Source organism: Chinchilla lanigera, unplaced genomic scaffold (assembly GCF_000276665.1).
Source record: "Chinchilla lanigera isolate Chin_1 unplaced genomic scaffold, ChiLan1.0 scaffold00002, whole genome shotgun sequence".
Classification (NCBI taxonomy): domain Eukaryota; kingdom Metazoa; phylum Chordata; class Mammalia; order Rodentia; family Chinchillidae; genus Chinchilla; species Chinchilla lanigera.
The window spans coordinates 10,576,135-10,598,899 of NW_004955403.1; positions in this window are offsets into that span (position 1 = coordinate 10,576,135).

Sequence of the window (22,765 nt, forward strand, 5' to 3'; positions counted from 1 at the left end):
TATTGTGAGAATGTGTGCGTGTGTTTTTCATAACTTTCAATGGTAGTTATAATTCATGACAACACAAATGTCATCACATTTGTTTTATGTATTATTGGTAGTTGTATTAGAAGCACTATTATAGAAATATAATATTTCATAGGACTAAATAGGAATGTTAATAATATAAAAGATATCATGGAGATAAGCACTTTTTGATACTTGTAGGAGGCATCTGTTGTTTTATTTAAATCATTCCTCTTTATTTATTTATAGTATATTACATTAAAATTAGAGCCAAATAAAAATAGTTCAAATAATATTTGCCAGCACTGTTTGAATGTTTGAGATCCTAATGTTAAGTACATAAATCTTATTTTTCTGAGTTTGATAATATTTTTATTTAAATGTTTAGTTGTAGGAGAAGATAGTTTTTAAAGTTTTGGTGATAATAGCAAAGGGCAGCTCCTCTAAATTATTTTTCTAAATAATTTATAATCCTACATGAATAAAAAAGTTGAGATTTAAGTTAGAAGAAGAAAAATAGGGTGAATTTTACATGTCTCAGAGAAGTAACCTAAAGAGATTAGCTATTTCAACCTAAACCGAATATAATGTAACCATCATCCAGAGATTTCATATTATTTTTCTTATGAGTGTGAATTTTAACAAAATGAGCCAGTTTCATGACATTGTAGACATTTTAAAAATGTGATGCAGCAGTATGTAAAGTAATATAAAAATAAACACAGAAGAGAATATTCATGGGAAATGGAACAGCAGAAGCAGTTCTGCTATGAAAGCTATTATTTTGTCTACAATGAACAGTTATAGTAATGATCTCCTTCAATCCACTGTTTTCTTAAAGAAAATATGGTAAAAAAATAATGAAACATATCAAAATGAGGAGACACACTCAGCACACCAAATATATAACATGAGTACAGCTTGAGTATAACAAAATAATCTGTCAGTGGATCAAGAAGCTAGGAAAGTTTGAAATGCGTGAGAAATGCTGTTCCAGGAAGGAGGATGTTCTCGTAGGTACTCAAGGCAATAGATTAAGGAGTGTAAAAATACACATTAGGGTGGAATCGTCTTGCTTAGTGCAGAAAGATGGAATAAAGGCATGGTCAGAGAACAGAACACACAAAGTAAGTGACATTGGTGTAGAGAGTAAGATATGAACATTTGTCATTGACAAAATGATCACAATGCCATCGATATATTGGATTTGAGTACAAAGATTTTTGCACATAATGGATCACTTTTATTACAGCTGAACAAATGATTCCTTATTTCACTCTCTAGTCCTCAGGTTACCAGATCTTGGTACATTCCTGTTGTGCCAGTGTGTGTGCATGTGTCCGTATGTGTTAACATGTGTAATATCGTGTGATTCTGTCGCTTTTGAGATGCTGATCAGACCAAGAAAGGGTGTGTCATGTAAGCAAAGTCATTCCACAGGCAGGCCGGCAGCCCTTGGTGTCACTGCCCTGTCTAACAATTAGAGTAGGAATGTCATGAATCAACTGCAGGAGAGAAGAAATATTTGAATGAAAAGTATCAGAATGAACTCAGAATTTGGGTGAGGGGCATTAAGATGAAACACACATAAAAGGAAGACAGCTGGTAAAAACCATGATTAAGTAAAAGGACTAAGGAAGTAGAAGTCACAATGTGGAGAGGGAATTATAGGGCAAGTACGTGCTCTGGAAGGGTGGCAGCATGCAGCTAGAGCCGGGCAGGGAGCCACCATCTCCTGAAGGAACAACTCTTTGACTTCAAATTGCTAACTCATCCATCAGGCTCTGGCACACTGGGTGTCTGGAGCAATATTCATCTCAGGGAAGCTTGGCATTGCTGTCTCTGAGTCCCTTATGCTCTCTTGCATCTTTGTAGTCATCACTATCAACTGAGGTGACCTGGGCTGCCTGACAGAGTCTGACAAATGGGGACTATGTGATGCCACCTATAATAGAGGGAATGGTATGAAAGAAAATGAGCCTGCTTACCATTAAGTGTTAGTAAGAGGCGTTGTCTTGTCAGAAATGAATAATTAAAGGTAATGACAATAGGCTTGATATAGGCAAGAATTTTCTATTTCTTTTCTGGAGAATAGTATTAGCAGTCACAATAATGTTAATGAAAATAAAAACATTTTGTTGTCTAATTATTATCTTTCAAAAGTTGTGCTGAGTGATTTCTAAATAGTATTATCTTTAAATCTCCCAAAATTTCCAGAGGTAAAACCTAATATACATTCTAAATATGCCTCATTGGTTGAAAACATCAACTTTAGAAAAAAGGCAACTTTGGTGAGAACTGAATTTAAATCTAATATATCATAATACTTGGCTTGTTTTGTACTTGATTTGCCCTGCATGTGAGCATATCTTCTTAATAGTGTTGATCTTGATGGATTAAATAGTAGGATAAATCCATAAAGAGATCCTGATTGCAATAACATTGAAGATGTGATTCTTAAGGACCTTTCTCTATGATCACCGTTTCAATTTTTTAATGATAGAATAAAACATATGCTTGGAATACATTATACCGTTAGTTTTCTCAGAAATCATTTTTCCACTACAATAAATTATAGTCATCATGTTCATTTTGCAGTTATCCACTTTTTAGTGTGTAAAGACTAAATAAAAAGTGCACCAGGGGCTGGGGATTTAGCTCAGTGACAAAGCGCCTGCCTGGCATGTGCTTGGATTCCTGGTATCAGAAGAAAAACAAAACAAAACAAAACAAAACAAAAAAAAAGTGCACCAAATATACACATATATATATATACATATATATGAGCTTTAATCATTTACATCAAATTCAATTAGTCTAACTACTTTTTTTTCTTTTCAGTTTTTGGTAGGTTGGAGCATAGGCGGCAGCAACTATTGGATAAATCAGTCCCTAATATGCATGTTTGTTTAGTGGCACATTATGAATAACTCCCAACTGTAATCCATAACATAATTCATAACTGTTATGATGACATTATCATGGATTCAAGAACATAAGATATCTTAAAAGTCTTGCTGAAGGAGGGCTACAGAACTCAAATTCAAATTATTTACAGACTTCTGATTTTGATTAGCTGGTAGACTGGACACACTAGATAAACCTCTCAACCAAAATAATTACAAAGATTGGAGAAACATAAAAAGCAGTATATGTACACTGGATGCTTCACTGAAATGACAGAAAGGAAAAGAATTCACAGAGATCAAACAAAAAGCATGAGAACAGAAACCCCTGGGTGGTAAGCAAATCAATTTTATTATAACACAAATAATAATAGCATATTCTAGAAAATATAGTTGAACCTATTAAGACAAATTTAGACTTAGCTATAAACCTAACAAAGTTACACAGGCTGCAAAGAATCAAACTCATACAAAGATATTTAAGAACTTCTAAATTAATGGAAATATATTAATAGGTAGAAAATATATTTATAAAGCTAGTTCTTCAATAACGTATGGGTTCAATGTAATTACCATCCAAGTTTTATAAGGATTCTAAGTAGTTTTTAAAATATATATAAAGTAGCAGAATATTGAGCAGGTAAGAATGTTGAAAAGGGAAGAACAAGATTCAAGTACTTTCTATTAGATACATTTGAATCGGGGAAAATTACACAAGAATGTCCATTGCAGCATTCTTTTAAAAGCAAAAGCTACTAATGGATGTCTACCTTCTATTGCACTGTTCTACAGGGGAGCTGCTGACTAACTGCTATGTGTGAGAGTTGAGGACCACCTGTGTACTCCAGTACAATTTTGCCAATAAATATCAGTTTATACAGGTTGGACAACAGGCCTTCTAGAGTACTGTCTTAGCATTTATTTTCTATATATGTGTTTTCAAACTTTTCTTTGAAGAGTCACATTCTTTCCTTGACATTACCTACCTGAATGTACTTTTGCATTTTTCCTATTATATCCCAAAGCAGATTTCTGTCACATGAAATCTATGATACTCGATGATCAAGTACCTAAGGCTGTTCAGAGAGATGCTATATAGTGTGCCTTGCTGTGTTTCCAAAACCCCATTTGTGTGGCCCCAAATTCCTCCTCATATATTGAGTAAATATGAGACAGAAGTTACCAGTTATATGGAATATGACATATATGACACCCTAGTTTTCTAGAGAAGTATGCAGAATGACAGCATGCAACATATGGGGAGGGGTGAAATGTAAAATTGAGTATCATTTTCAGGGACCTTTGTTTAGGATTCAGCCATTTTATTCTTTGATTGTCACTGTGAGGATTTTGTGACCCTGAACAGAGCCTGGTGACTTGGGAGTGCACCATGGATACAACTGAAAAATTAACTGAAGGTTCTTCTCAACCCATAAGGGAATGGAGAACAATCACTTAGGAGGCATGCTCTGTAACTGGTAACAGTGTCACCCTTGGAGAGAGGAACACATGGGAAGTCTGAGAAACTGTGGTTTCTTAATATCTACAAGTTTTAAGCATTGCGGCAGCTTACAAGGTATTTAACCCGCGAGGTTGATGTCTCTTCAGAGCTTTACACTCGTAAGTGTGAAGACACTTAAGACAATGCAAACAAAGATGCTGCTTCTTGTCTCTTAGAACTAGTCAAGGGAAAGAATTTTAAAATTTAGAAATGATCTCACAAAACTACACTGAGATATTTCGGGAAGAATGTGACAATGTATAAAAATATGGCCCAGAGGAGAAAAGTCAAAATTATCTGAAAATAATATCAAAAATTTATTTGTACACAGAAAAAAATGGAATGAATCAAAAGACATCATCCCATAGATAACCTTTAGCAAAGAAGATCAAGTTGTCCAAACACTGCAGAGATACTTTCACATTTGTGAGAAGATGTACAGTCAGGGCCCAATAATCTCAATCATCTCAGAATGTTTACTGTGTATAGTTCTGTTTTTATTGGTGTATGATTAAGAGCATTGAATATTTAGGTTTATAGGAATATGATGCTAAATTTTTTGCAAAGTGTCTTATGAGAGTGTATAATAGTAACTTTTTTGAAGTGTTTCAATTGATCAATTATTAATTTTACTTTTATGAGTTTTATCATATTAAATAATACTTAATAGGAAAATAAAATATTAAATTTTAATATGTAATAAGTGTGTACAATAAACATTAACATTTTCAACATCAACTGTTTAATTGCTTATAAGATCTAAAATATAACAACGAAAATAAGTTCCTGTATGAACTACAAAGAAAATACAAGTAAAACCCTGCTGCAGAAATAATCTTTGCTTCAACTACCACACCAAAAGCAGTCTTCACACATGACAGTTTTGTCCCATACACAAATCTCACACTGGCAGAGATCTCCCTTTCTGTTTCACAGGTCGTACTTGTCACCTACCTTCCTCTTTTTCAAGAGCTTCCTCTTACATTATGTAATCTGCACTTAGCAGGAAAATGAAATATAGATAAAATATCAAATATACAATAAGTATTTAAAATAAATAAAATAAATGTCAACTTTTTCAACTTCAACTATACCTGTTTAGAAGATCTAAAAAAGAACAGAAATAAATTTCTATGTGAACCACAATGAAAATACAAATAACACTGTATAACAAAAATAATCTTTACTTTCATTGTCACATGCAAGGCAGTTTTCATACATGTGAACAGCTCATTCCAAGCATAAGATTGATTTGCACTGAGAGCCGCTTCCTTTGCTTTCCTTATCTTCCTTGGTAAGACATATCTGACATCTTGCTGGTCTTGTTTTCTTACAAAGTTCTTGTGACGTTTTACCTGCCTTCATACTGGCCTGCTCCAGAATTCATTTGTGGGGTTCTTGGGCAGATATATATTGTTCTTCCTCTGTTGTAACTGATCATTTATCAATTCCAGTCACAATCTTCTCAGGTGAATATCTCCCTGGTATTTTGTGTTTGTTATTTTCTTTGTAAACTGTGAAATTCTTTATGTCTGACATGTTTAGGATTGAGCAAAGCAACCACCGGCCAATGCTTTGTGTTTCGAAAGACATCGTAGTTGCTGCATAACTCGTCAGTAACGTCGCCACCTTCCATTTTGCTGTAAACTGTGACCATTTCTGGCTTTATTTGTGTTGAGGGTTCACTGTCAATCTTGTTTTTTGTTTGTTTGGTGTTTTTGCAAACACGTCTTGCTTGTCATCGTACCAAGTGGGTGAACACAAAGATTGATTTCTGTATTCCCCCACTGCAGCTGCTGAAAAGCACAGTCAGCTACTGCTAGGCTAAAGTACATATTTTCATCAGAAAAATATGGTCGGGGTATACTTTGTGCACCATGATGCCCCTTGAATTATTAAGTGTATTATTCTATTTTCTCAATATTTAAAAATGTCATAACTAAATACATACATTAATGATAGTATAAATTCAAAGTAATTATACATTTTCAAAAGCTTGAAAAATTGCTGCTATTGTTAAAATATAATTTATTAATGTTAAAGTTCACCTTAGTTCCAGAAAATGCATTTCTTGTTAAAGCGTATTTATGATGTTTTTAAAAATTTATTTTAAGAATAAAAGAAGGGAAACATGTTGACAGATATCCATTTACAAAACAGCATAACAATGCACACAATACAGTTACAGACAAAGTCATAGGAAATTAACAATAGTTGTTGATTACATATTGATATATTGAAAGTGGTTTCTCAGATAAATAGAGACATACAAGATTGATCAAATAATTAATCATTAACTGTTGCTTTCAGTAAAGCGATAGAAGTCAGTAGAACAACTATGTTAGCTATCCTGTATATACATACATACATAATCTCCCCTTCTTTCTTTTCTTTGTACCCTCACCCCAGTTGCTCTTTACTTTTGAACACTTTCCTTTATTTATGACATTGAATGAAGAAAGGTGATTTTGTTTTAAGCCTGGTGTTATAGACAGATATTGGAAATTAATTCAACAAAGAGTTCTCTCAAAATCTCTAAGTGCTTTAAGCTTCATGGTCAGAGTGCTTCCGTTTCCTTAGGACTACCTGTGAACGTCTAGAAAATTTCTGCCAAACCCCCAGAGAAGTACCTTAAACTATAATGAAAGAAAGCAAGATAATATTAATTTCTCCTTTAGAACATATTTTAATTTCAAATTAATTGAACAAGTCCTTGTTATATAATCATTAAAACTTTGTTTGGTTTCTATCAATTTGTGACTATTCTTGCTTCCTGTATTTCAGAAGACAGAAACAATGGGAAACTAAATATTTCTTCGATCTACTATTTTCTAATTACCACTTGTCTTATGTAGGAATGGACCATTTTTCAAATTACTTTAGTATGAGTCACGTCAGTTTTAACCATTTTATTGACATTTATATTACTTTGTACTAATAAGTTTTTATAATTTGAAAAATACACCTTAAAATTATTTGTCTGAGAGTCATGTATCAGTTCTAGGGCCCACACACATGAAGTTGTTAAAGTTTGACAATTGTTTGTTTCTTTTTTTTTTTTTTTTGGTTTTTCTCCGGTACCGGGAACCGAACTCATGACCTTGCGCTTGCCAGGCAGGCGCTTTGCCACTGAGCTAAATCCCCAGCCCCTAATTGTTTGTTTCTGATGCAGCCTGAAACCCTTTCCTATGGTATTTGCAGAAAAAGAATTTACTAGATTCTTTCTACAAAGACTAATAAATAATCACTTTTAAATTACTTAGACCTGCTTTTTGCAATTTATCTTATACAGTTTTACTACTTATGTTTCACTGATTTATTAAAAATTTTCTTACATTTCTATCAATACAATAATCATGAGGGTTCCATGTGACTTGTTTTACCTTTTTAAAGCGATTTTTGGAAATTAAACTGTAAATATTTAGTTAATATACAATATTAACAATTATAATCTGTTTTTTATTTTATAAAAAGTATAACAAACTTTTATAATAAAATAAGAGAAAATCAATAGTTAATACACTGTGTATCATTATTATTAAAGAAGTTACTCAGAGCACATGACGTTTTGTATTATCCTTTTACTTTTGCCCCTCCACAAGATGTCACTTTTGGTTGAGTCCATTATCAACTTCATAATGCATTTTACTGTTAGAGTCCTCATGAACTTTAGCTTAGTCTGAGTTTTGTGTACCTGTGCTCCTGGAAAACCTTTGTGGATGTTTTCAGTCAAATCATGCTCTTATTCTCTCAGTAATTTTCCTAAACTTCAGCCTTTTCCTCAAGCTGCCAATTCTGTGAACTCTCTTCTCAGCTGAATATCATTTTGGTCTTACCAGAACAAACAAGGGTGACCAGGTGGAACTTCTGGAGTAATCATCCTTCTCTATAGGCAGTTTTGACTGGCATTTTCTATTTATGTTATTTCAAGGGAAGCATGATGTTTTTCCTGTTCTAGGATAGCACTTCCTCTTATATTCTCAAGTATCACTCCTCACATATCTCTTATGTCAGAGACCTTCGGTTTTTCCTCCCCCATTTTTTCCCCCTCAAAACATAAACTTTAGACCAATAATCATCTGCTTGAACTATTGCTTGAGAAATACTGCACTGTGATAGACATTATCTCGGTAATGAAATAAAAATCTATTCAGTATTCAAGTCTTTTTCTTAATTAAAATAAGGGTCTTTATGGGATGTGTTACTTCAGTGAAACCTGTTGTACGAGATATCTTAGGGGTGACTTTGCTTATAGACCAGTGTAGTTTGGTTTTGAATTGCAGCCTCTACACCATTTACTGGTTTAGAACCCGCATCTTCATTGCCTTGGGATTTACATGCATGTTAAACTTGAGAAGCACTGGTTGAGGGCCGTGATTGGTAGTACTGGCTACACATTAGAATTTCCTAATAATAGCCCTAACATTACCATTGATGTGCAGACTGCTTTCCAAATCATTTAAATCAAAGCCCTGGTTAGTGACAGGCCTTACATACTGTTCTCTCCTGTCTTTCTTCTCTTTCTCTCTAGCGTTCCCCTCTCTCTTTCTTCTCTCCATTTGTTCTCTGCTCAGTCTTTCTTTCAAAGCTTCTGAGGGGAGAATCTTACATTGTAACCATCAAAGAGAATTATTATATTATTGATAAGAAACAGTTCACTATGGTACTTCCTACCTCTATCACCAGAACAAATTAATCTGAATGAATTTAACTCACCCATCTGTTAAACTGAAATAACATCTACCTCACAGAACTGAGCGATAAGCACAGTGCTTAAAACAGCGTCCCATAGAAATGGACTATTATGAAGAAATAATGCTAATTCGTGAAGTGATATCATGCCTACTTTTGGATTTAGTGTATCTAAATAAGAAAATGGCTTTAGTTTGTCTCAAACTCTAATGCTTTTTACTATTTTAATTTGGTTTCCATACTCTAAGAGTTAATTAAATAGTAGTTCTCAAGGTTTTAAAGACCAACTTTACTGTTTCCTCAAAAGATGTAGTAAATTATACTTTTTCTTTTTGTTTCATTCTTTTCTTTTTAACAGAGAGCATCTGACAAGCTTTCTGGCAATTCAGGAGTAGAAGATCTCCTGTGTTTTAAAGTTTTTTTTTGTTTTTTTTTTTTTTTTGGTTTTTCTCCGGTACCGGGAACCGAACTCACGACCTCGCGCTTGCCAGGCAGGCGCTTTTTGCCGCTGAGCTAAATCCCCAGCCCCTGTTTTAAAGTTTTTCCAGTAACTCTGGCTCAGTTTTCTGATCTTTAGAACTGTTCCTATTTCTTTTCAACTTGGGTAAAATCATTAGAGTCACATGTTTTATATCCTCATGCAGGAGCAAATGGATATTGTGCTTATTTTGAGGTGTAGACTGATTTTACTATCCTGTAGAGCTTTCTCTCCCAATGCAAAAGAGAAAGAACATTATAAACTTATCACATAAATTTAATCAAGCATCTTAGTAAATCTCTTCAAGCAAGATAAAGTATAAATATCTTCTGGGCAATAAATTAAGAAATAATGTAAAGAAAAAGAGTTATTTAAGAGTATAGCTGCTACTAAAGTCATAATGCTAAGCTTTTATATTTTGTCTTTTGCCTTGGAATAAGGCAGTGGAAATGACAAACAAAATAAATTCATATAGCACAAAGACTGGGAAGATGATCACTGAAGCATGAAAGAAAAACTATGCAAGAGGAAAAGCTGATGGGACATGCTGAAAGATTAAGTAGACCCAGAAGCCTGCAACGCAAAATACATCCGGAAGAAATGCTTATCCTTAAAGTAACATGCCAAACACACACAGTGGGATTACAACAACTAGGAAAACTACAGGAAAAAAATAACATAGTTAGGTTTAAAATTAAGAGCACTGATATTACAATAAAACTTAAAAAACTGGAACATGAGGTAAGCAGATATCCTAGAATGTAGACATGATGAATAAAGATTGGCAAATTTTATATATCCAATGAATCCACTCTTTGAAAAATGGAGGTCATAGAATATTAGTAAATCATTATGATAAAGAGTAGGAAATTATTAAGGGAAAATATAAAATAATTGCCCACAAATGCAAAAATTCTGAGTCTTCCAACTAAAAGCAGCTGCTCAATATCCACTTAATGAGTAAATACTTATCTCCACTTGCGTATATTATTTTGAAAGTTCAGAATTCCGAGGACAAAAAAAAAAATGAATTTAATAGCTTCCAGAAAGGAAAGAAGAAAACATTGCTTTCAAGAGAATGAAATCAAAATATCTTTTAAGCAACCCTTGTCCTTTTTCTAAAATCTGAGTGCTAGACAACAGAGCAAGAAATTTATATTTCTGAGAGAAACTAAATAAGAAGTTAGAATTTTTACCCAAACTCAACAAAGTATGAAAGAAGAATAAAAGTAATTTTAGACACGGAGGGATTCGGCAGGTGAATCTGCTCTGTGCCCTTTCTGTGAACAGCTCCCAAATGGCAGCCCTGGGACTCAGGAAATGGCCTTGGGTAGGAGAGAGAAGGCAGGCTCTGCTGGAAGGTATGACCCTCCAGATCAAACCAGAGGTCCCCAGAAACGGTCTGTGAAGTAGTTCATGGAAATAAAATGACTGACACGTAGGACATGAGAAAGGCCACATGACTCAAGAAAAGAAAGTTCCTTAAGGAGGAACATTTTGCTTATGTGAAGGTCACAAGAAGTGGTTTCCATAGTACCAGAAATAGGGAAATTCAAGTATGGAACACAGTGAAATGTGACGTGATTTCAAGCGATGAATAAGTGAAAGAGAAAAGATAACCCTCACTTTAAAGTTAGAATAGTTTAAGGTGACATCAGATCATGCATGAAATGAGACTCATAGAAAAGAAAGATGCAATCCTAGATTAAAACTTGGCCGGGTGTGGACACTCAATGTACTTTGTGTAACAGAGAATTTCAAATATTGTCCATTGGTTTTCAATTTACAGACTTGTTATCATCAGAGCATCCATACAGGACAGTATAGAAGCGGTGGGGTGAGCCAGGCGTGGTGGTGCATGGCTGTAATCCTAGCACTCAGAAGGCTGAGGCAGGAGGATCACTGTGAGTTTGAGGCCAGCCTGGGCTACAAAATGAGCTCAAGACTAGCCTGAACTGCATAGTGAGACCCTGTCTCAAGAAGGCAAAAAAAAAGAAGCAGTTGGGTGCTGAAAAAGGATGGGACAAAGAAGAAGGAAGGAGATGATTCTCCTATATGTATAGTATGAGGAGTGTAGCATGAGAGGTTTAGGAAGAGAATATAACACTTTAAAAATAATGAATGAAAATATGCAATAATTATTAAGAATTAATGAAGAGAGCTCTGAAGGGAAGTAAGACTTCTTCACAGATCAAAGCAAAGTGGAATCCATGTGTACATTTCAGCCTTCCAAACATAACTACCAGAGTATTAGCATGTGGCCAGAGGAAAATGTCCATTGGGAGGGAGAATGGGGTTGATGAAGTGTAGGGTGTCTCACTGCTCTCTCTCCTCAGCAGATCTGGAAAGTGATTATTATGGGCGTGACTTACTGTGATAAAAAAAATTAAAAATATTAGCTTCAGCATTTTAAGAAAGACTTCCAAGTTATGCAAATGACCCCTTCCACAGACCTTTTGCTGAACAGTAATTCTCCTTCTGTTTTTTTCCAATGTGCTTTTACTTCCTCACCATATTACATGAATTAACCTTTCGCGAGCACTGATACTTTTAAAAACAACCTCTCACTTTCATTACTGTGTTGTCGTTACAGATCACAAATAGTATATTCTATAATATTCCAGGTATACAGTGAAATATAATATTAATCATCATTGAAATGAGTAGCTGCTGGTTAACTATCATATTCTAAAACTTTATCCAATATTTAGACAGAATCCTTATCATAGATTACTTGAATTTTAAATTGTCTCAAATTACATCAGTAAGGTTTTAGTGTAGAATAAATGTATTTTTAAGAAATCCTTAGATTTGCTTTTAATTACCTTTACAAGATCATATAAAATGGTATGCTTTTTGCAAAACAATCTGTAATATTTAATTATCTAATTGGCTATATTTTATGGAAACCAATAGAAGAAAAATGATAGTTACACTCGTGATCTTGGTGTGTGCGGATGCTGTTAACTCAAATACTTTGCCTTAGGCACTGCTGTTAACCTGCTCTGTGTTATATTGGTCTCTTATTAAGTAAATGGTATATGTCAGGCATTAATGTAGAAAGGTTTCTTAGGAAAATTTAAACAATTTAGTTAGGCCTTCAGTTTAAATACTGAAAATGAAAAGTAAGAGAATATTAATGTTAGTTAGAAAAGTGCGGCATTTGACCCACAGCTGTGTTTTTCTCCGTTCAAGTTGACACTCTGCCAGAGAGAAGGCACACCGACACTGGCATTAGTCCAGCTCCAGCAAACTTCCAGCTCTTCTTATTGTTCTTTCTCTTAAGTGAGCTACTTTTGGGATTGTCTTCTTTCTTTTCAGCTACCCATTTTTGTGAATTTGTGCAATGCCTGAAGTTTAAATTCATATTAGTAAGTTGGTTCCTGTATATAACATACCTTGTTTTATAAACCCCCTTCCACTCCTCACCCATCTTCTCCCTCCATCTCTAAGTCTCTGGATCCTTTTCCCTCATTCCATTGTTATCATTATTATTATTATTATTATTATTATTATTATTATTATTATTAATTGGTGTTTAGGACATATAGTGTTTTCATTCACTGTGGGTATTTGATATACATACATACTCCATCTTATATCTTTTTACTTTCCTGTCTCCCAAGCCACCTTTGGTCTCCTGGACCCCTTACCATTTACAGAAGATCTATCTCCTTGTTTCCTTCTAAAGATCCTTTATTGTGCTCTTTATTTGCACTTTGCCTTACTCAAATGTGAGATACAATGTGGTATTTCTGCTTGTGTGTCTAATTTACTTCACTTAACAGTATATATTTCCAGATATATCCATCTTCTTACTAATATCTTGAGTTTATCCTTCTTTATTGCTGAGTACTAGTCCATTATGAATAGATATCACAGTTTCTTTATTTGTTCAGCTGTTGAAGGACATATAAACTGCTTCCAGGCAGCTATTATTAACTGTGATGCTATAAACATTACAGCACTTCTATGGAAACATCCTGATAGAAACCTAGGCAAGGCGTGGCATTCTGCTGATGATTAAGGTGTAATGTCCCAGATTTCGGGAACAATTGACAACTCTATTGGATTAAACATTGTTTTCTTATTTTATATGAGCAAGAAAGAATGAAGCTTCCACTATCACTGTTGGGCATTTGTGACAGCAATAAACTAGCCCAAGATGAAGCTGATTTCATTAATATGGACAGTTACTAAGCAAGGGATTGAAGCCTTGCTTAGTAACTGTCCATATTAGGCCCCCATTGCAGAGTACTCAGGCAGAAATTCACCCTGCATGCATGGTCCTAGTCCAGGTCTAACCCACAGGACCCAAATGACACTGCCAACAAAGCTACTCTTCCTTGGAATAGCAAGACACAAATCAGAATGGGATTAAAGGAAAAATATGCATTCCAGCCAAGGGCTTCCTCACTACAAGGGATGCAGCTGTGCCAGGTCTGAATTCTTACTTTCCCTTCATGACATCACTGGTGTCCTTTCTATTTGGCTCAGCAGACACCTGACATGCAACATGGAACCCTTCAGAACCAGAAGGCCCAAGTTGAGCCTTATCCCAGTTTATTATACTCTGTTGTTCACTAAATACATCTTTACACATAACCAGCCCAATTGGAGAGTGCTCAGAGAGTCTCAGACACATTATGGGCCTCAAAACGAAGCGCACATCACTGGTCTCACTCTTTTCTAGGAGCAGCGCTACAAGCTGCTCCATGCTACCTGAAACTTCTCAGACTCATGGTAACAAGACTACACTGCTCAGCAGTGCACCGCACACAATGAACACAATTCCGTGCAGTGCATCTATTATTTCAGCAAAACAACACACCAAGTCCAGGCCCCTTGCAATGTCAGGCTGCCCTTAAAGAAAGAGTGTTTCTTTGATGACGTTGCTAGCATGCTAACAGTATCTCAGGAAAAGGTTATCCCTTTGGTTTTCTTGTTAAGAGAGACAACAAATTTCTTCACTGTGTATGCTGGTTGATATGGAGCTTCTATTTCTGAAGTGGAAAGTGTTCTAACTTCCTTTACCTGGGGGGGGGGGAATGCATTAACATGGAAAGTATTAATCAGGAGAGAAGGTGCCATCTTGGCAAATGATGACTGAAGTTTGCCCAAGCTTTCCTTTGGTATTCTTTTCTCTTGCAGAAAATCTTTTTTCTTCAGAGGTGGGTTGATGCACTTGTGCAATAACCCTATCTGTGAAATGCATAGCATTATAAGTTATTAGTTCTGTGGTATCACTTACCATTAGTAGATTTTCTTACTATGAGTAGGTTTTCTGGAAAAATATACTTAAACCTAACTCTGATAACTTTAAACCTTTTGTCTCTACTTGTGTCCTTTCTTCTTTCTCCTAGTTGGGTCCTAGGATATTAGTTTTGCATTTACTATTTTCACAATTACCTAATAATATTCAACTGTTCTTATAGAAATTGATTATTTAAAAACTGAAGTTTTTTTGCATTTACCAAAAGATTATACAATGGCATCTTTATGCAAAAAGTGTGGTTATACAAATTAATATTCATATATTTATAATCTCCTCTGAATTAACAAATATCCTTTAATTTTAGCCAAAAGAGATTAAAGAAAAAATTAAATAATTTTGCCTGCTTTACAATGAATTTTTTCTGATTGTCACTTCTGATGTACAATGTTTCAACTTTTATTAAAAATAGGAATCAATGGGAAGGTAAGAAAAAGAGGAATTCCTATAAAAACTCTGGAAACAAGTACTTCCTCAGCAGTCAGTGTTCCGCGGCCATGGGCTGGAGCTGCAGCCTGGTGAAAGTGGAGTGTCATTCAGAGAAGCAGAAAGCTCATAATCACACCAGGTCAGGAAATTTTAACTTCCCTTGATGAGAAAGGGGAAGCACAGGCCCTGCCAAGACCCTTTTCATGAATCTTCAGTGTTAGATGATATATAGAGATGAGGAAATGTTGCCTCTAAATCGCGACTGCGTTAAAAAGGATGTCAATTTCACTTTTTTTTTTTTTTTTGAATTTTGAACACACGTGACTGATTTTGAAAGTTTGGCCCCCAAATGAATACCATAAATTAATTTTATTTGGATCTTCTGGCTACAGAGTTGATCTAATATTTTATAGGCTGTCCAAATGTGATTAAAAACCTCAAACATAAAATGAAGGGAGATATTTGAAAAAAAATCTATGGCATAGGTTAATATATAAAGCAATATATAGAGTAATATATTTTTCAAGTTTTGAAATAGTAGTTATAATTGAGTTTCAACTTCCATATTGGTCTATATTACTGTATAAATTATGTACTTTATTTTGTCTTTTTGAGACAGGGTCTCACTAGGCAGTTCAGGTTGGCCTTGAGCTCACTTTGTAGTCCAGGCTAGTCTCAAACTCTCAATGATCCTCCTGCTTCAGCCTCTGGAGTGCTAGGATTACAGGTGTGCACCAGCACGTCTGGCAGTGCATTATGTACTTCTAATTTAAATATTAAACTAGAATTTTATTATCTTCCATAGGAATATTCCTATATGACATTTACAAAAATTTTAATATCTTCTTTATTCTAAAAATGAAGACACAATAAAATATTCATTTTAAGTAGGAAATAAAAAGTAAAAGACTCAAGCCACGGGGACAATAAAAACAGATAAAACACTACTTAGAAAGCATCCTGGCATCAGAAAGTATGAGGCCATATTAAGCCTCAAAATCCTAGCTTTTTGCCTAGCTTTCCCAGTGATAATGCAACCTGTGGCAAATTTCATGTCTTTGATGGGATTTAAGTTCAAGATTTATCTATGACCCCTTTCTGTAAAGTCTTAGTTCTTCCTGTTTATTTTGATGATCTGTTTCACAAGGCATTTTACCAGCAGGCTGTGCTTATCAATAGTATCCCTTTATAAGCACCAATTTGTTCACTGATCCTTTTGGATGCGTGCCAAAACCTGTAGAATCTGTCCTGATCATCAAGGCCTAAGGTCTTTACCCATCCTCAGCCCCCTTAGCAGAGGTTGCTCCTACTTAACGTTATCCCAACACTGATATTGTTTTTCTACATTTCTCTGATTCTGGTCTGCTACCCTGGGCTCCTGAGATTAATTTCAAATTTCATTTCCAACTGGTGTCTGTGCCAGGAGGTGCATAGTGGTAATGCCCTTGCCAAGCCCCTTGTACAGTGGTAGGAGAATAAATACCCACAAAGGATATCCTGGCAATCTTAGAAAGGGGATTAAATATAGTGTGATCGATATGTGATTAGTGTCCTCTCCAAAGTTTATTCTGTTGAGTGCTGAAATGGTCTAATCCTGACAGCAGTGCATAGGTTTGTGCTGCTGCTATTTTACATGGATTAAATTTGGAAATGGGTCCGAATGTACATACTTATAATGTGTTTTAAACACATGACCTGCAACTCCACATGCCTAACAGGAGACTCCGTCATTGTGTAGCAGCTCCTGAGGTGACAGGAAGGAGAGAACCAAATGAGAGAATTAAAAATTACAATGAGGGCCAAGAGGAAGGAAGTGATGACCAATTTCAACAGAAGTCAGGATGCTTGTCCCAGAGTGCATGACACTAGAGTGTGATGTATGATGAAATTTAGAAGTTCAATGATTAGTCAGAAGTCAAAATATTTATAGGGAGTAGGTGTAGAGTGTGTTTGTGTTGTTTGTCTAGTAGGCTTCAGAAAAAGGAAATTCAGAGTATGTGGCAGCTACCAAAGGAAGAATGGACAGAATGATTTGGGTGGCAGAAAGCTGTTCTTTTGCACCATACTAAGGTGTGTGCACTTCATCTTTAAGCCCATGTTTCAAATGTTCCCTGTGGAATGCTAGGGGACAGTTTTGATATGTTTCTGAAAGAAAATATGAGTGTACACCAGAAGAATTTTTCATACTACTCAGAGTATGTGCATAAGCTCCTTTCAAAAGGAATGAAAATCACTTTGCAGATACCTTGTTTACAAAAATGTCATAAAAATTACACTTACCTGCCCAACAAGATTTGGTTCATTTATTTCTATAGTGGATTCTCATTATTTGTAATGTTTTCCTTCTAAACTTACTATGGACATGAGATTAGTGGATACTAAATTCTAAGGAAACGTAGATTAGGTACTTACAAGCCTCTGTCATGACATTTTCATCAGCCAACAAATTAATAACCTTCTTTTATATGTATATTTGTTTTATATGTTCTTTTTAAACAAATATTGCTGATTCATTGACGCTGATGCCAAGTACGGTAACTCACACCTGAGTAGAACTCATATAGCAACATATGCTTTCTTTATAAAACACACCATGGCCTGTCTGCACCTAGTACCACTAGCCAGCACTTCAGCACCAGGCTTGCAGGGCATTTGAAGAAGTAACGTGACAAAAAATGTGAAAAATATGGCACTAAACACATGGCAAAAAAATGTATTTGCTTACTATATTAGAACTGAAAAGAAAAACAGAACCTTACTATTGCGTGGCTGTAGACATATACAGATCCTGCCCCAAAACATGTACACAACAGGAAAAGAAAAACTTGTCCACTAAACACTTTAATACTAAATTTATCGAGACATCATGAGATGAATACAAGTTACCTTTGGCCTCTTCACTTATAAGAGGTACTCAGAATGGTGCTCGTTAGCTTCAAGATATTTATTAGCAAGTCAGACTGCTAAGGTGTGTGCACATTTTTTGGCAGACTCTGTATATTGCTGGTCTGTGCATGCCCCTGATTGATGGCCAGAGCTCTGCAAGTATTTATTTGGGGTTGATAAATCCATGTTAGCAAGTAGTGGGATTCACAAAGATGCCCTCTGTGAGTCATAAAGAATATCTTATCACTGTTAATTTTGAAGAAATTCTAGGAAGTATTTCTTGGAGCTCAACAGGTAGACTATTGAAGAATCATTTTAGAACACTTGCTAGGTGAACCTATGTTCATGTAGCCATAGTCCAAAACCTAATACAAAAATATTTAGTCTGTAAAAAAGTATTTAGTTTGTATAGGATTGATTTATATGGAAGATGTTTCTGGTATAAATAGTGTGTAATAAATATTGTGAAATAGGAAGAAATCGTTCTGATGGGAAAGGGAACTAGAGAGGGGGAGGGCAAAATTAAGTAAGGAAAAAATGTGAAAAGAAAGATAAAATGGAACAAAACTTTATAAATAAGAAGGGAAAGAGGGATTAAAGGGAGGGGTGAGGAATGGGAAAAAAGGAAGATCAAGATATATCGTGTTCTGATACAAACCGCCTATGATGAATGCGACCATTGTGTCTATCTAAATTCTACTGATAAATTTAATTAAAAAAGAAGTACATTAAACAAAATTTGAATGAAAAATAATAAATTGAAAAAATCAAGAGTGGACTTTCATCTGAAGTGTTTCTTTTTTTTTTTTTTGGTTTTTCTCCAGTACCGGGAACCGAACTCACGACCTTGCGCTTGCCAGGCAGGAGCTTTTTGCCGCTGAGCTAAATCCCCAGCCCCTGAAGAGTTTCTTGAACCAGTTTTTGTGAGAAAACTTTATACACTTTGTCATTGATATCCAAAAATATACAATAGCATTTTCTTCTAGATAAAATTCTTCTGAAATTTTTTTCATGGATGGTGTTTGTAAAGTACTTGTGTAGGAAAATTATTGAATACCCTCAGTTCTGAAGCTTGGCAAAAAAGAGAAAATAAAAACAAAGAAAAATGAACTAAAGTTTTGAGTGAAAGATCATGTTAGTTTTTGACAAACCGATTAGTTAAATCGATTCTTAGAAGAATGTTAAGTGAAAAACGAGAAGTGCGTCTTGTTATTTCTTCAATCTCCTTTCTTCTGCAAGGGCTTCTTACTAATATTAATCTGTGAAGCAATGATTTAACTGAAATATACTTTTCTTTTCTTTTTTTTTTTTGTTTTGTTTTACTGTTGTTTTTCTTCCGGTATCAGGAATTAAACTCACGACCTTGCTCTTGCCAGGCAGGCGCTTTGCTGCTGAGCTAAATCCCCAGCCCCTGAAATATACTTTTCATCTTAGAATAATAAGTTGCTTTTTCAAAAAAAGGAGCCAAAATAGTAGAACTAATAATATGTTTAATACGATTTTTGGGGCTGGGTATTTAGCTCAGCGGCACAGCACCTGCCTGGTAAGTGCAAGGTCATGAGTTCGATTCCTGGTACCGGAAAAAAATAAAATAAAATAAAATAAAATAAAATAAAATAAAAAATTTAAAGAAAATATGATTTAACACCAATTATGTAGTGTTCTTAACTAGGGTACCTCTCCCTAGAGTGCCACAAAATATAATTCATTCATTTTAGCTGAATAAAATATAATTCATTCATTTATTAAAGTAATTAATTGTTCAGTTTTATAAAATAATGTAAGTTTTGCTGTTTTATTTTCAAGGTTAAAATTAAAACTAAACACAAACTTCAATGGAAGCAATGGCTTTAAAATATAAATATTCACTTTTCATATCTTCTAGTTCACTTTATAGTTTTAATAGTTGTTTCTGCAAAAGAATTTACATAATTATTGTTAGATTAAAGAACAAAATGTAAAAAAACAGGTAATTTTCAATAAGAAATTGTTACAGCCTTTTCATTCACATAAATGTATTCTGCCACACTATTTAAGTTGAGTATTATAAAACTGAACAATATTGCTTTTTATAATTGCTTTTCCAGAAGATATAAATATCATCTTGGAAATAAATCCATAAAGGACTTTCTCAGAAGGATTTTAATAAAGAAGTCACATCTGTTCACCATAGAGCATTTATTTATTTACGTACAAAATTACAAAATTAAATTCAGCATATATATTTTCCTCATATCTAATTCAACATAATACCAATCTCAAAAATTCTGAGTGACATAAAATAGGAAACACAAATATAAATTTTGTCTGCAATATTTCACCTATGAAATTAGGATTGCATACCTCTTTTTTCCCCAAACTTAAAGTTAGACTCTGTCCATTCTCTTTTGTTTCTGTCTCAAAAGTTTTCTGTTTATTCTCATCAGAAAATCCAATTCATAGATTTCCTAAATTTTATCTACCTAATAGCACTAGTGTTTATATATCCTGGGGGTGCACTTAGGCTTTGAAAGATTTAAGGCTTTTCAAAGCCCATGAGGAAAAAGGAAACAGTGTAACATTACAGATAACTAATACAAATTGCCAGTGTTTCTTGAAGGGTCTTGAAAGTGATTCATATAAGGGACGGGTCCTAAAATTTGAGTCTCATCTGCTTTAAATAGCCTCAGCATATTTTCTTTCCTACCCAAATTAAAGTAGAATTCATCACTCAGACACAGTCTTGTGGAATCTGATTCTCCATTAGCTCAGGTTCCAGCTCCAGATGACGAAGCCAAGATGTTGAAGATTATATAACTTTGAACAAGGCCTCATCTACTGATTTATGGTCAATAACTGGATTTGAATTCTCCATCTTGGCTGGGAACTTCACAATATTCCCCCAGTTAGCTCTTTCCTGGTCTTCATGGGAGACATTTCAAGCATTTCCAATAATCCTGCAACTTCAGTACTCTCAATTTTTCCTTTAGTTTCAGCAGAAAGTTTTGCTTCTTAGTTTAAAGGGAAGATTTCATTTAAGACATCTCATTTCTTTTCACCAAACCTGTTCAAATCTTTGCAATCTGCTTTTCCTTCTAGCTGTTGTTTTGGATCTAAACCTTTTCCTGCACTTTGGATTATGTTTCTTTCTGTGCCTTTCGGAATTTTATCCTTGAATTCATATGCTCCTTTCCCTGTATCTTCAGCAGCTCTTCACATTTTAGCTCTTTCCATTTTTGTCTTCACCTGTGGACTTGTCTTATGCTTCCTTTTGAAGCCTTCTTTGTTTGTTTGTTTCTTCTTGTAAGGTTTAGGTATCTTTATCCATTTTTTACAACTCCTTCCATACGCTCTTATTACCTGGTTTCAGCCTTGCAGTATTTTTTGTCACTGAATGCAATTGATACTTTGATTCACTTCTTATTTATGTATGTAGAACAGTTGAGTGTGTGTGTGTGTGTGTGTGTGTGTGTGTGTGTGTGTGTGTTTTACAGGGAAATGAACTCAGGACCTTCACACTGAGCTACATCCCCAATCCATTTATTTGATTGTTTGTTTGTATTTTGACACAAACTATGCTGTCTTACTTGACTTGAATTTGTTTTTCACCTGATTCAACATCCCAGAGGATGAAATTACAGTATGACCCATTCTGATCACTTTTCAAGTATCATATTTAGTCCTATTAAAATAGCGTATCTGATATTTTAAAAGATATGTGACTTTTTCAAAATAACTCTTCATCATTTGTCTTGCTTCTCTCCTCTTACTAATTTGCCTACTCCATTTGAGTAGTCTTTGCCAAGTCTAGGCCCATTTAATGCAGGAAATGTCCATGTGTGTATATATATATATATATATTTACATTATTTATACATTGAGAGACTGATAATGCAATAGCAACAGTAGCAATGAAACTATTGCAGTAAAATATTCTTTCTAACATATATTTCTTGTAGAAAAAATAGTATACTTTTAATTAGTTGAAAAGTCTATGAAAGGCCTGTTTAGAAAATAAATTAATGGGGCTGGGGATTTAGCTCAGCTGCAAAAGCGCCTGCTTGGCAAGCGCAAGGTCGTGAGTTCAGTTCCCGGTACCGGAGAAAAAACCAAAAAAAAAAAAAATAAATAAATTAAGCCATTAATGTTTAGATAGGCAACGATGCTCAATTTGGCAGAAGTCCAAGAGATAATTTGGAAGCCAGGGTTGCCAATAGATGATGGTAGAAGGCATGCCAGCATTCATTCCAACATGTGTTGGACAGTTTTCCCTTTGTTAGAAAAAATAACCAACTCTTACATCTTAAAGGAGGTTTAACTTGGCACATATTTTCAGAAGGTTCTGTCTATAGTCAACTGGGTGCAAGGCAGGAGTATCACAGTGGAAGGGTGTGACAGAGCAAAGCTGCCTAGTCATAGCATCTGGGAAGTAGAGCAGAGAAGTAGCACCAAAGAGGAAGGGGCCAAGGGCTAAATATAGGCCAAGGTCATGCCGCCCTGACTCACCCAGACACACCTAGAAGTGCATGTTGCTAATCCACCAGGTGCCTCCCAAGCTAATAACATTGACAATTAAGTTTAACCATCACACGCCATGAAAACAATTAGAAAGCTAA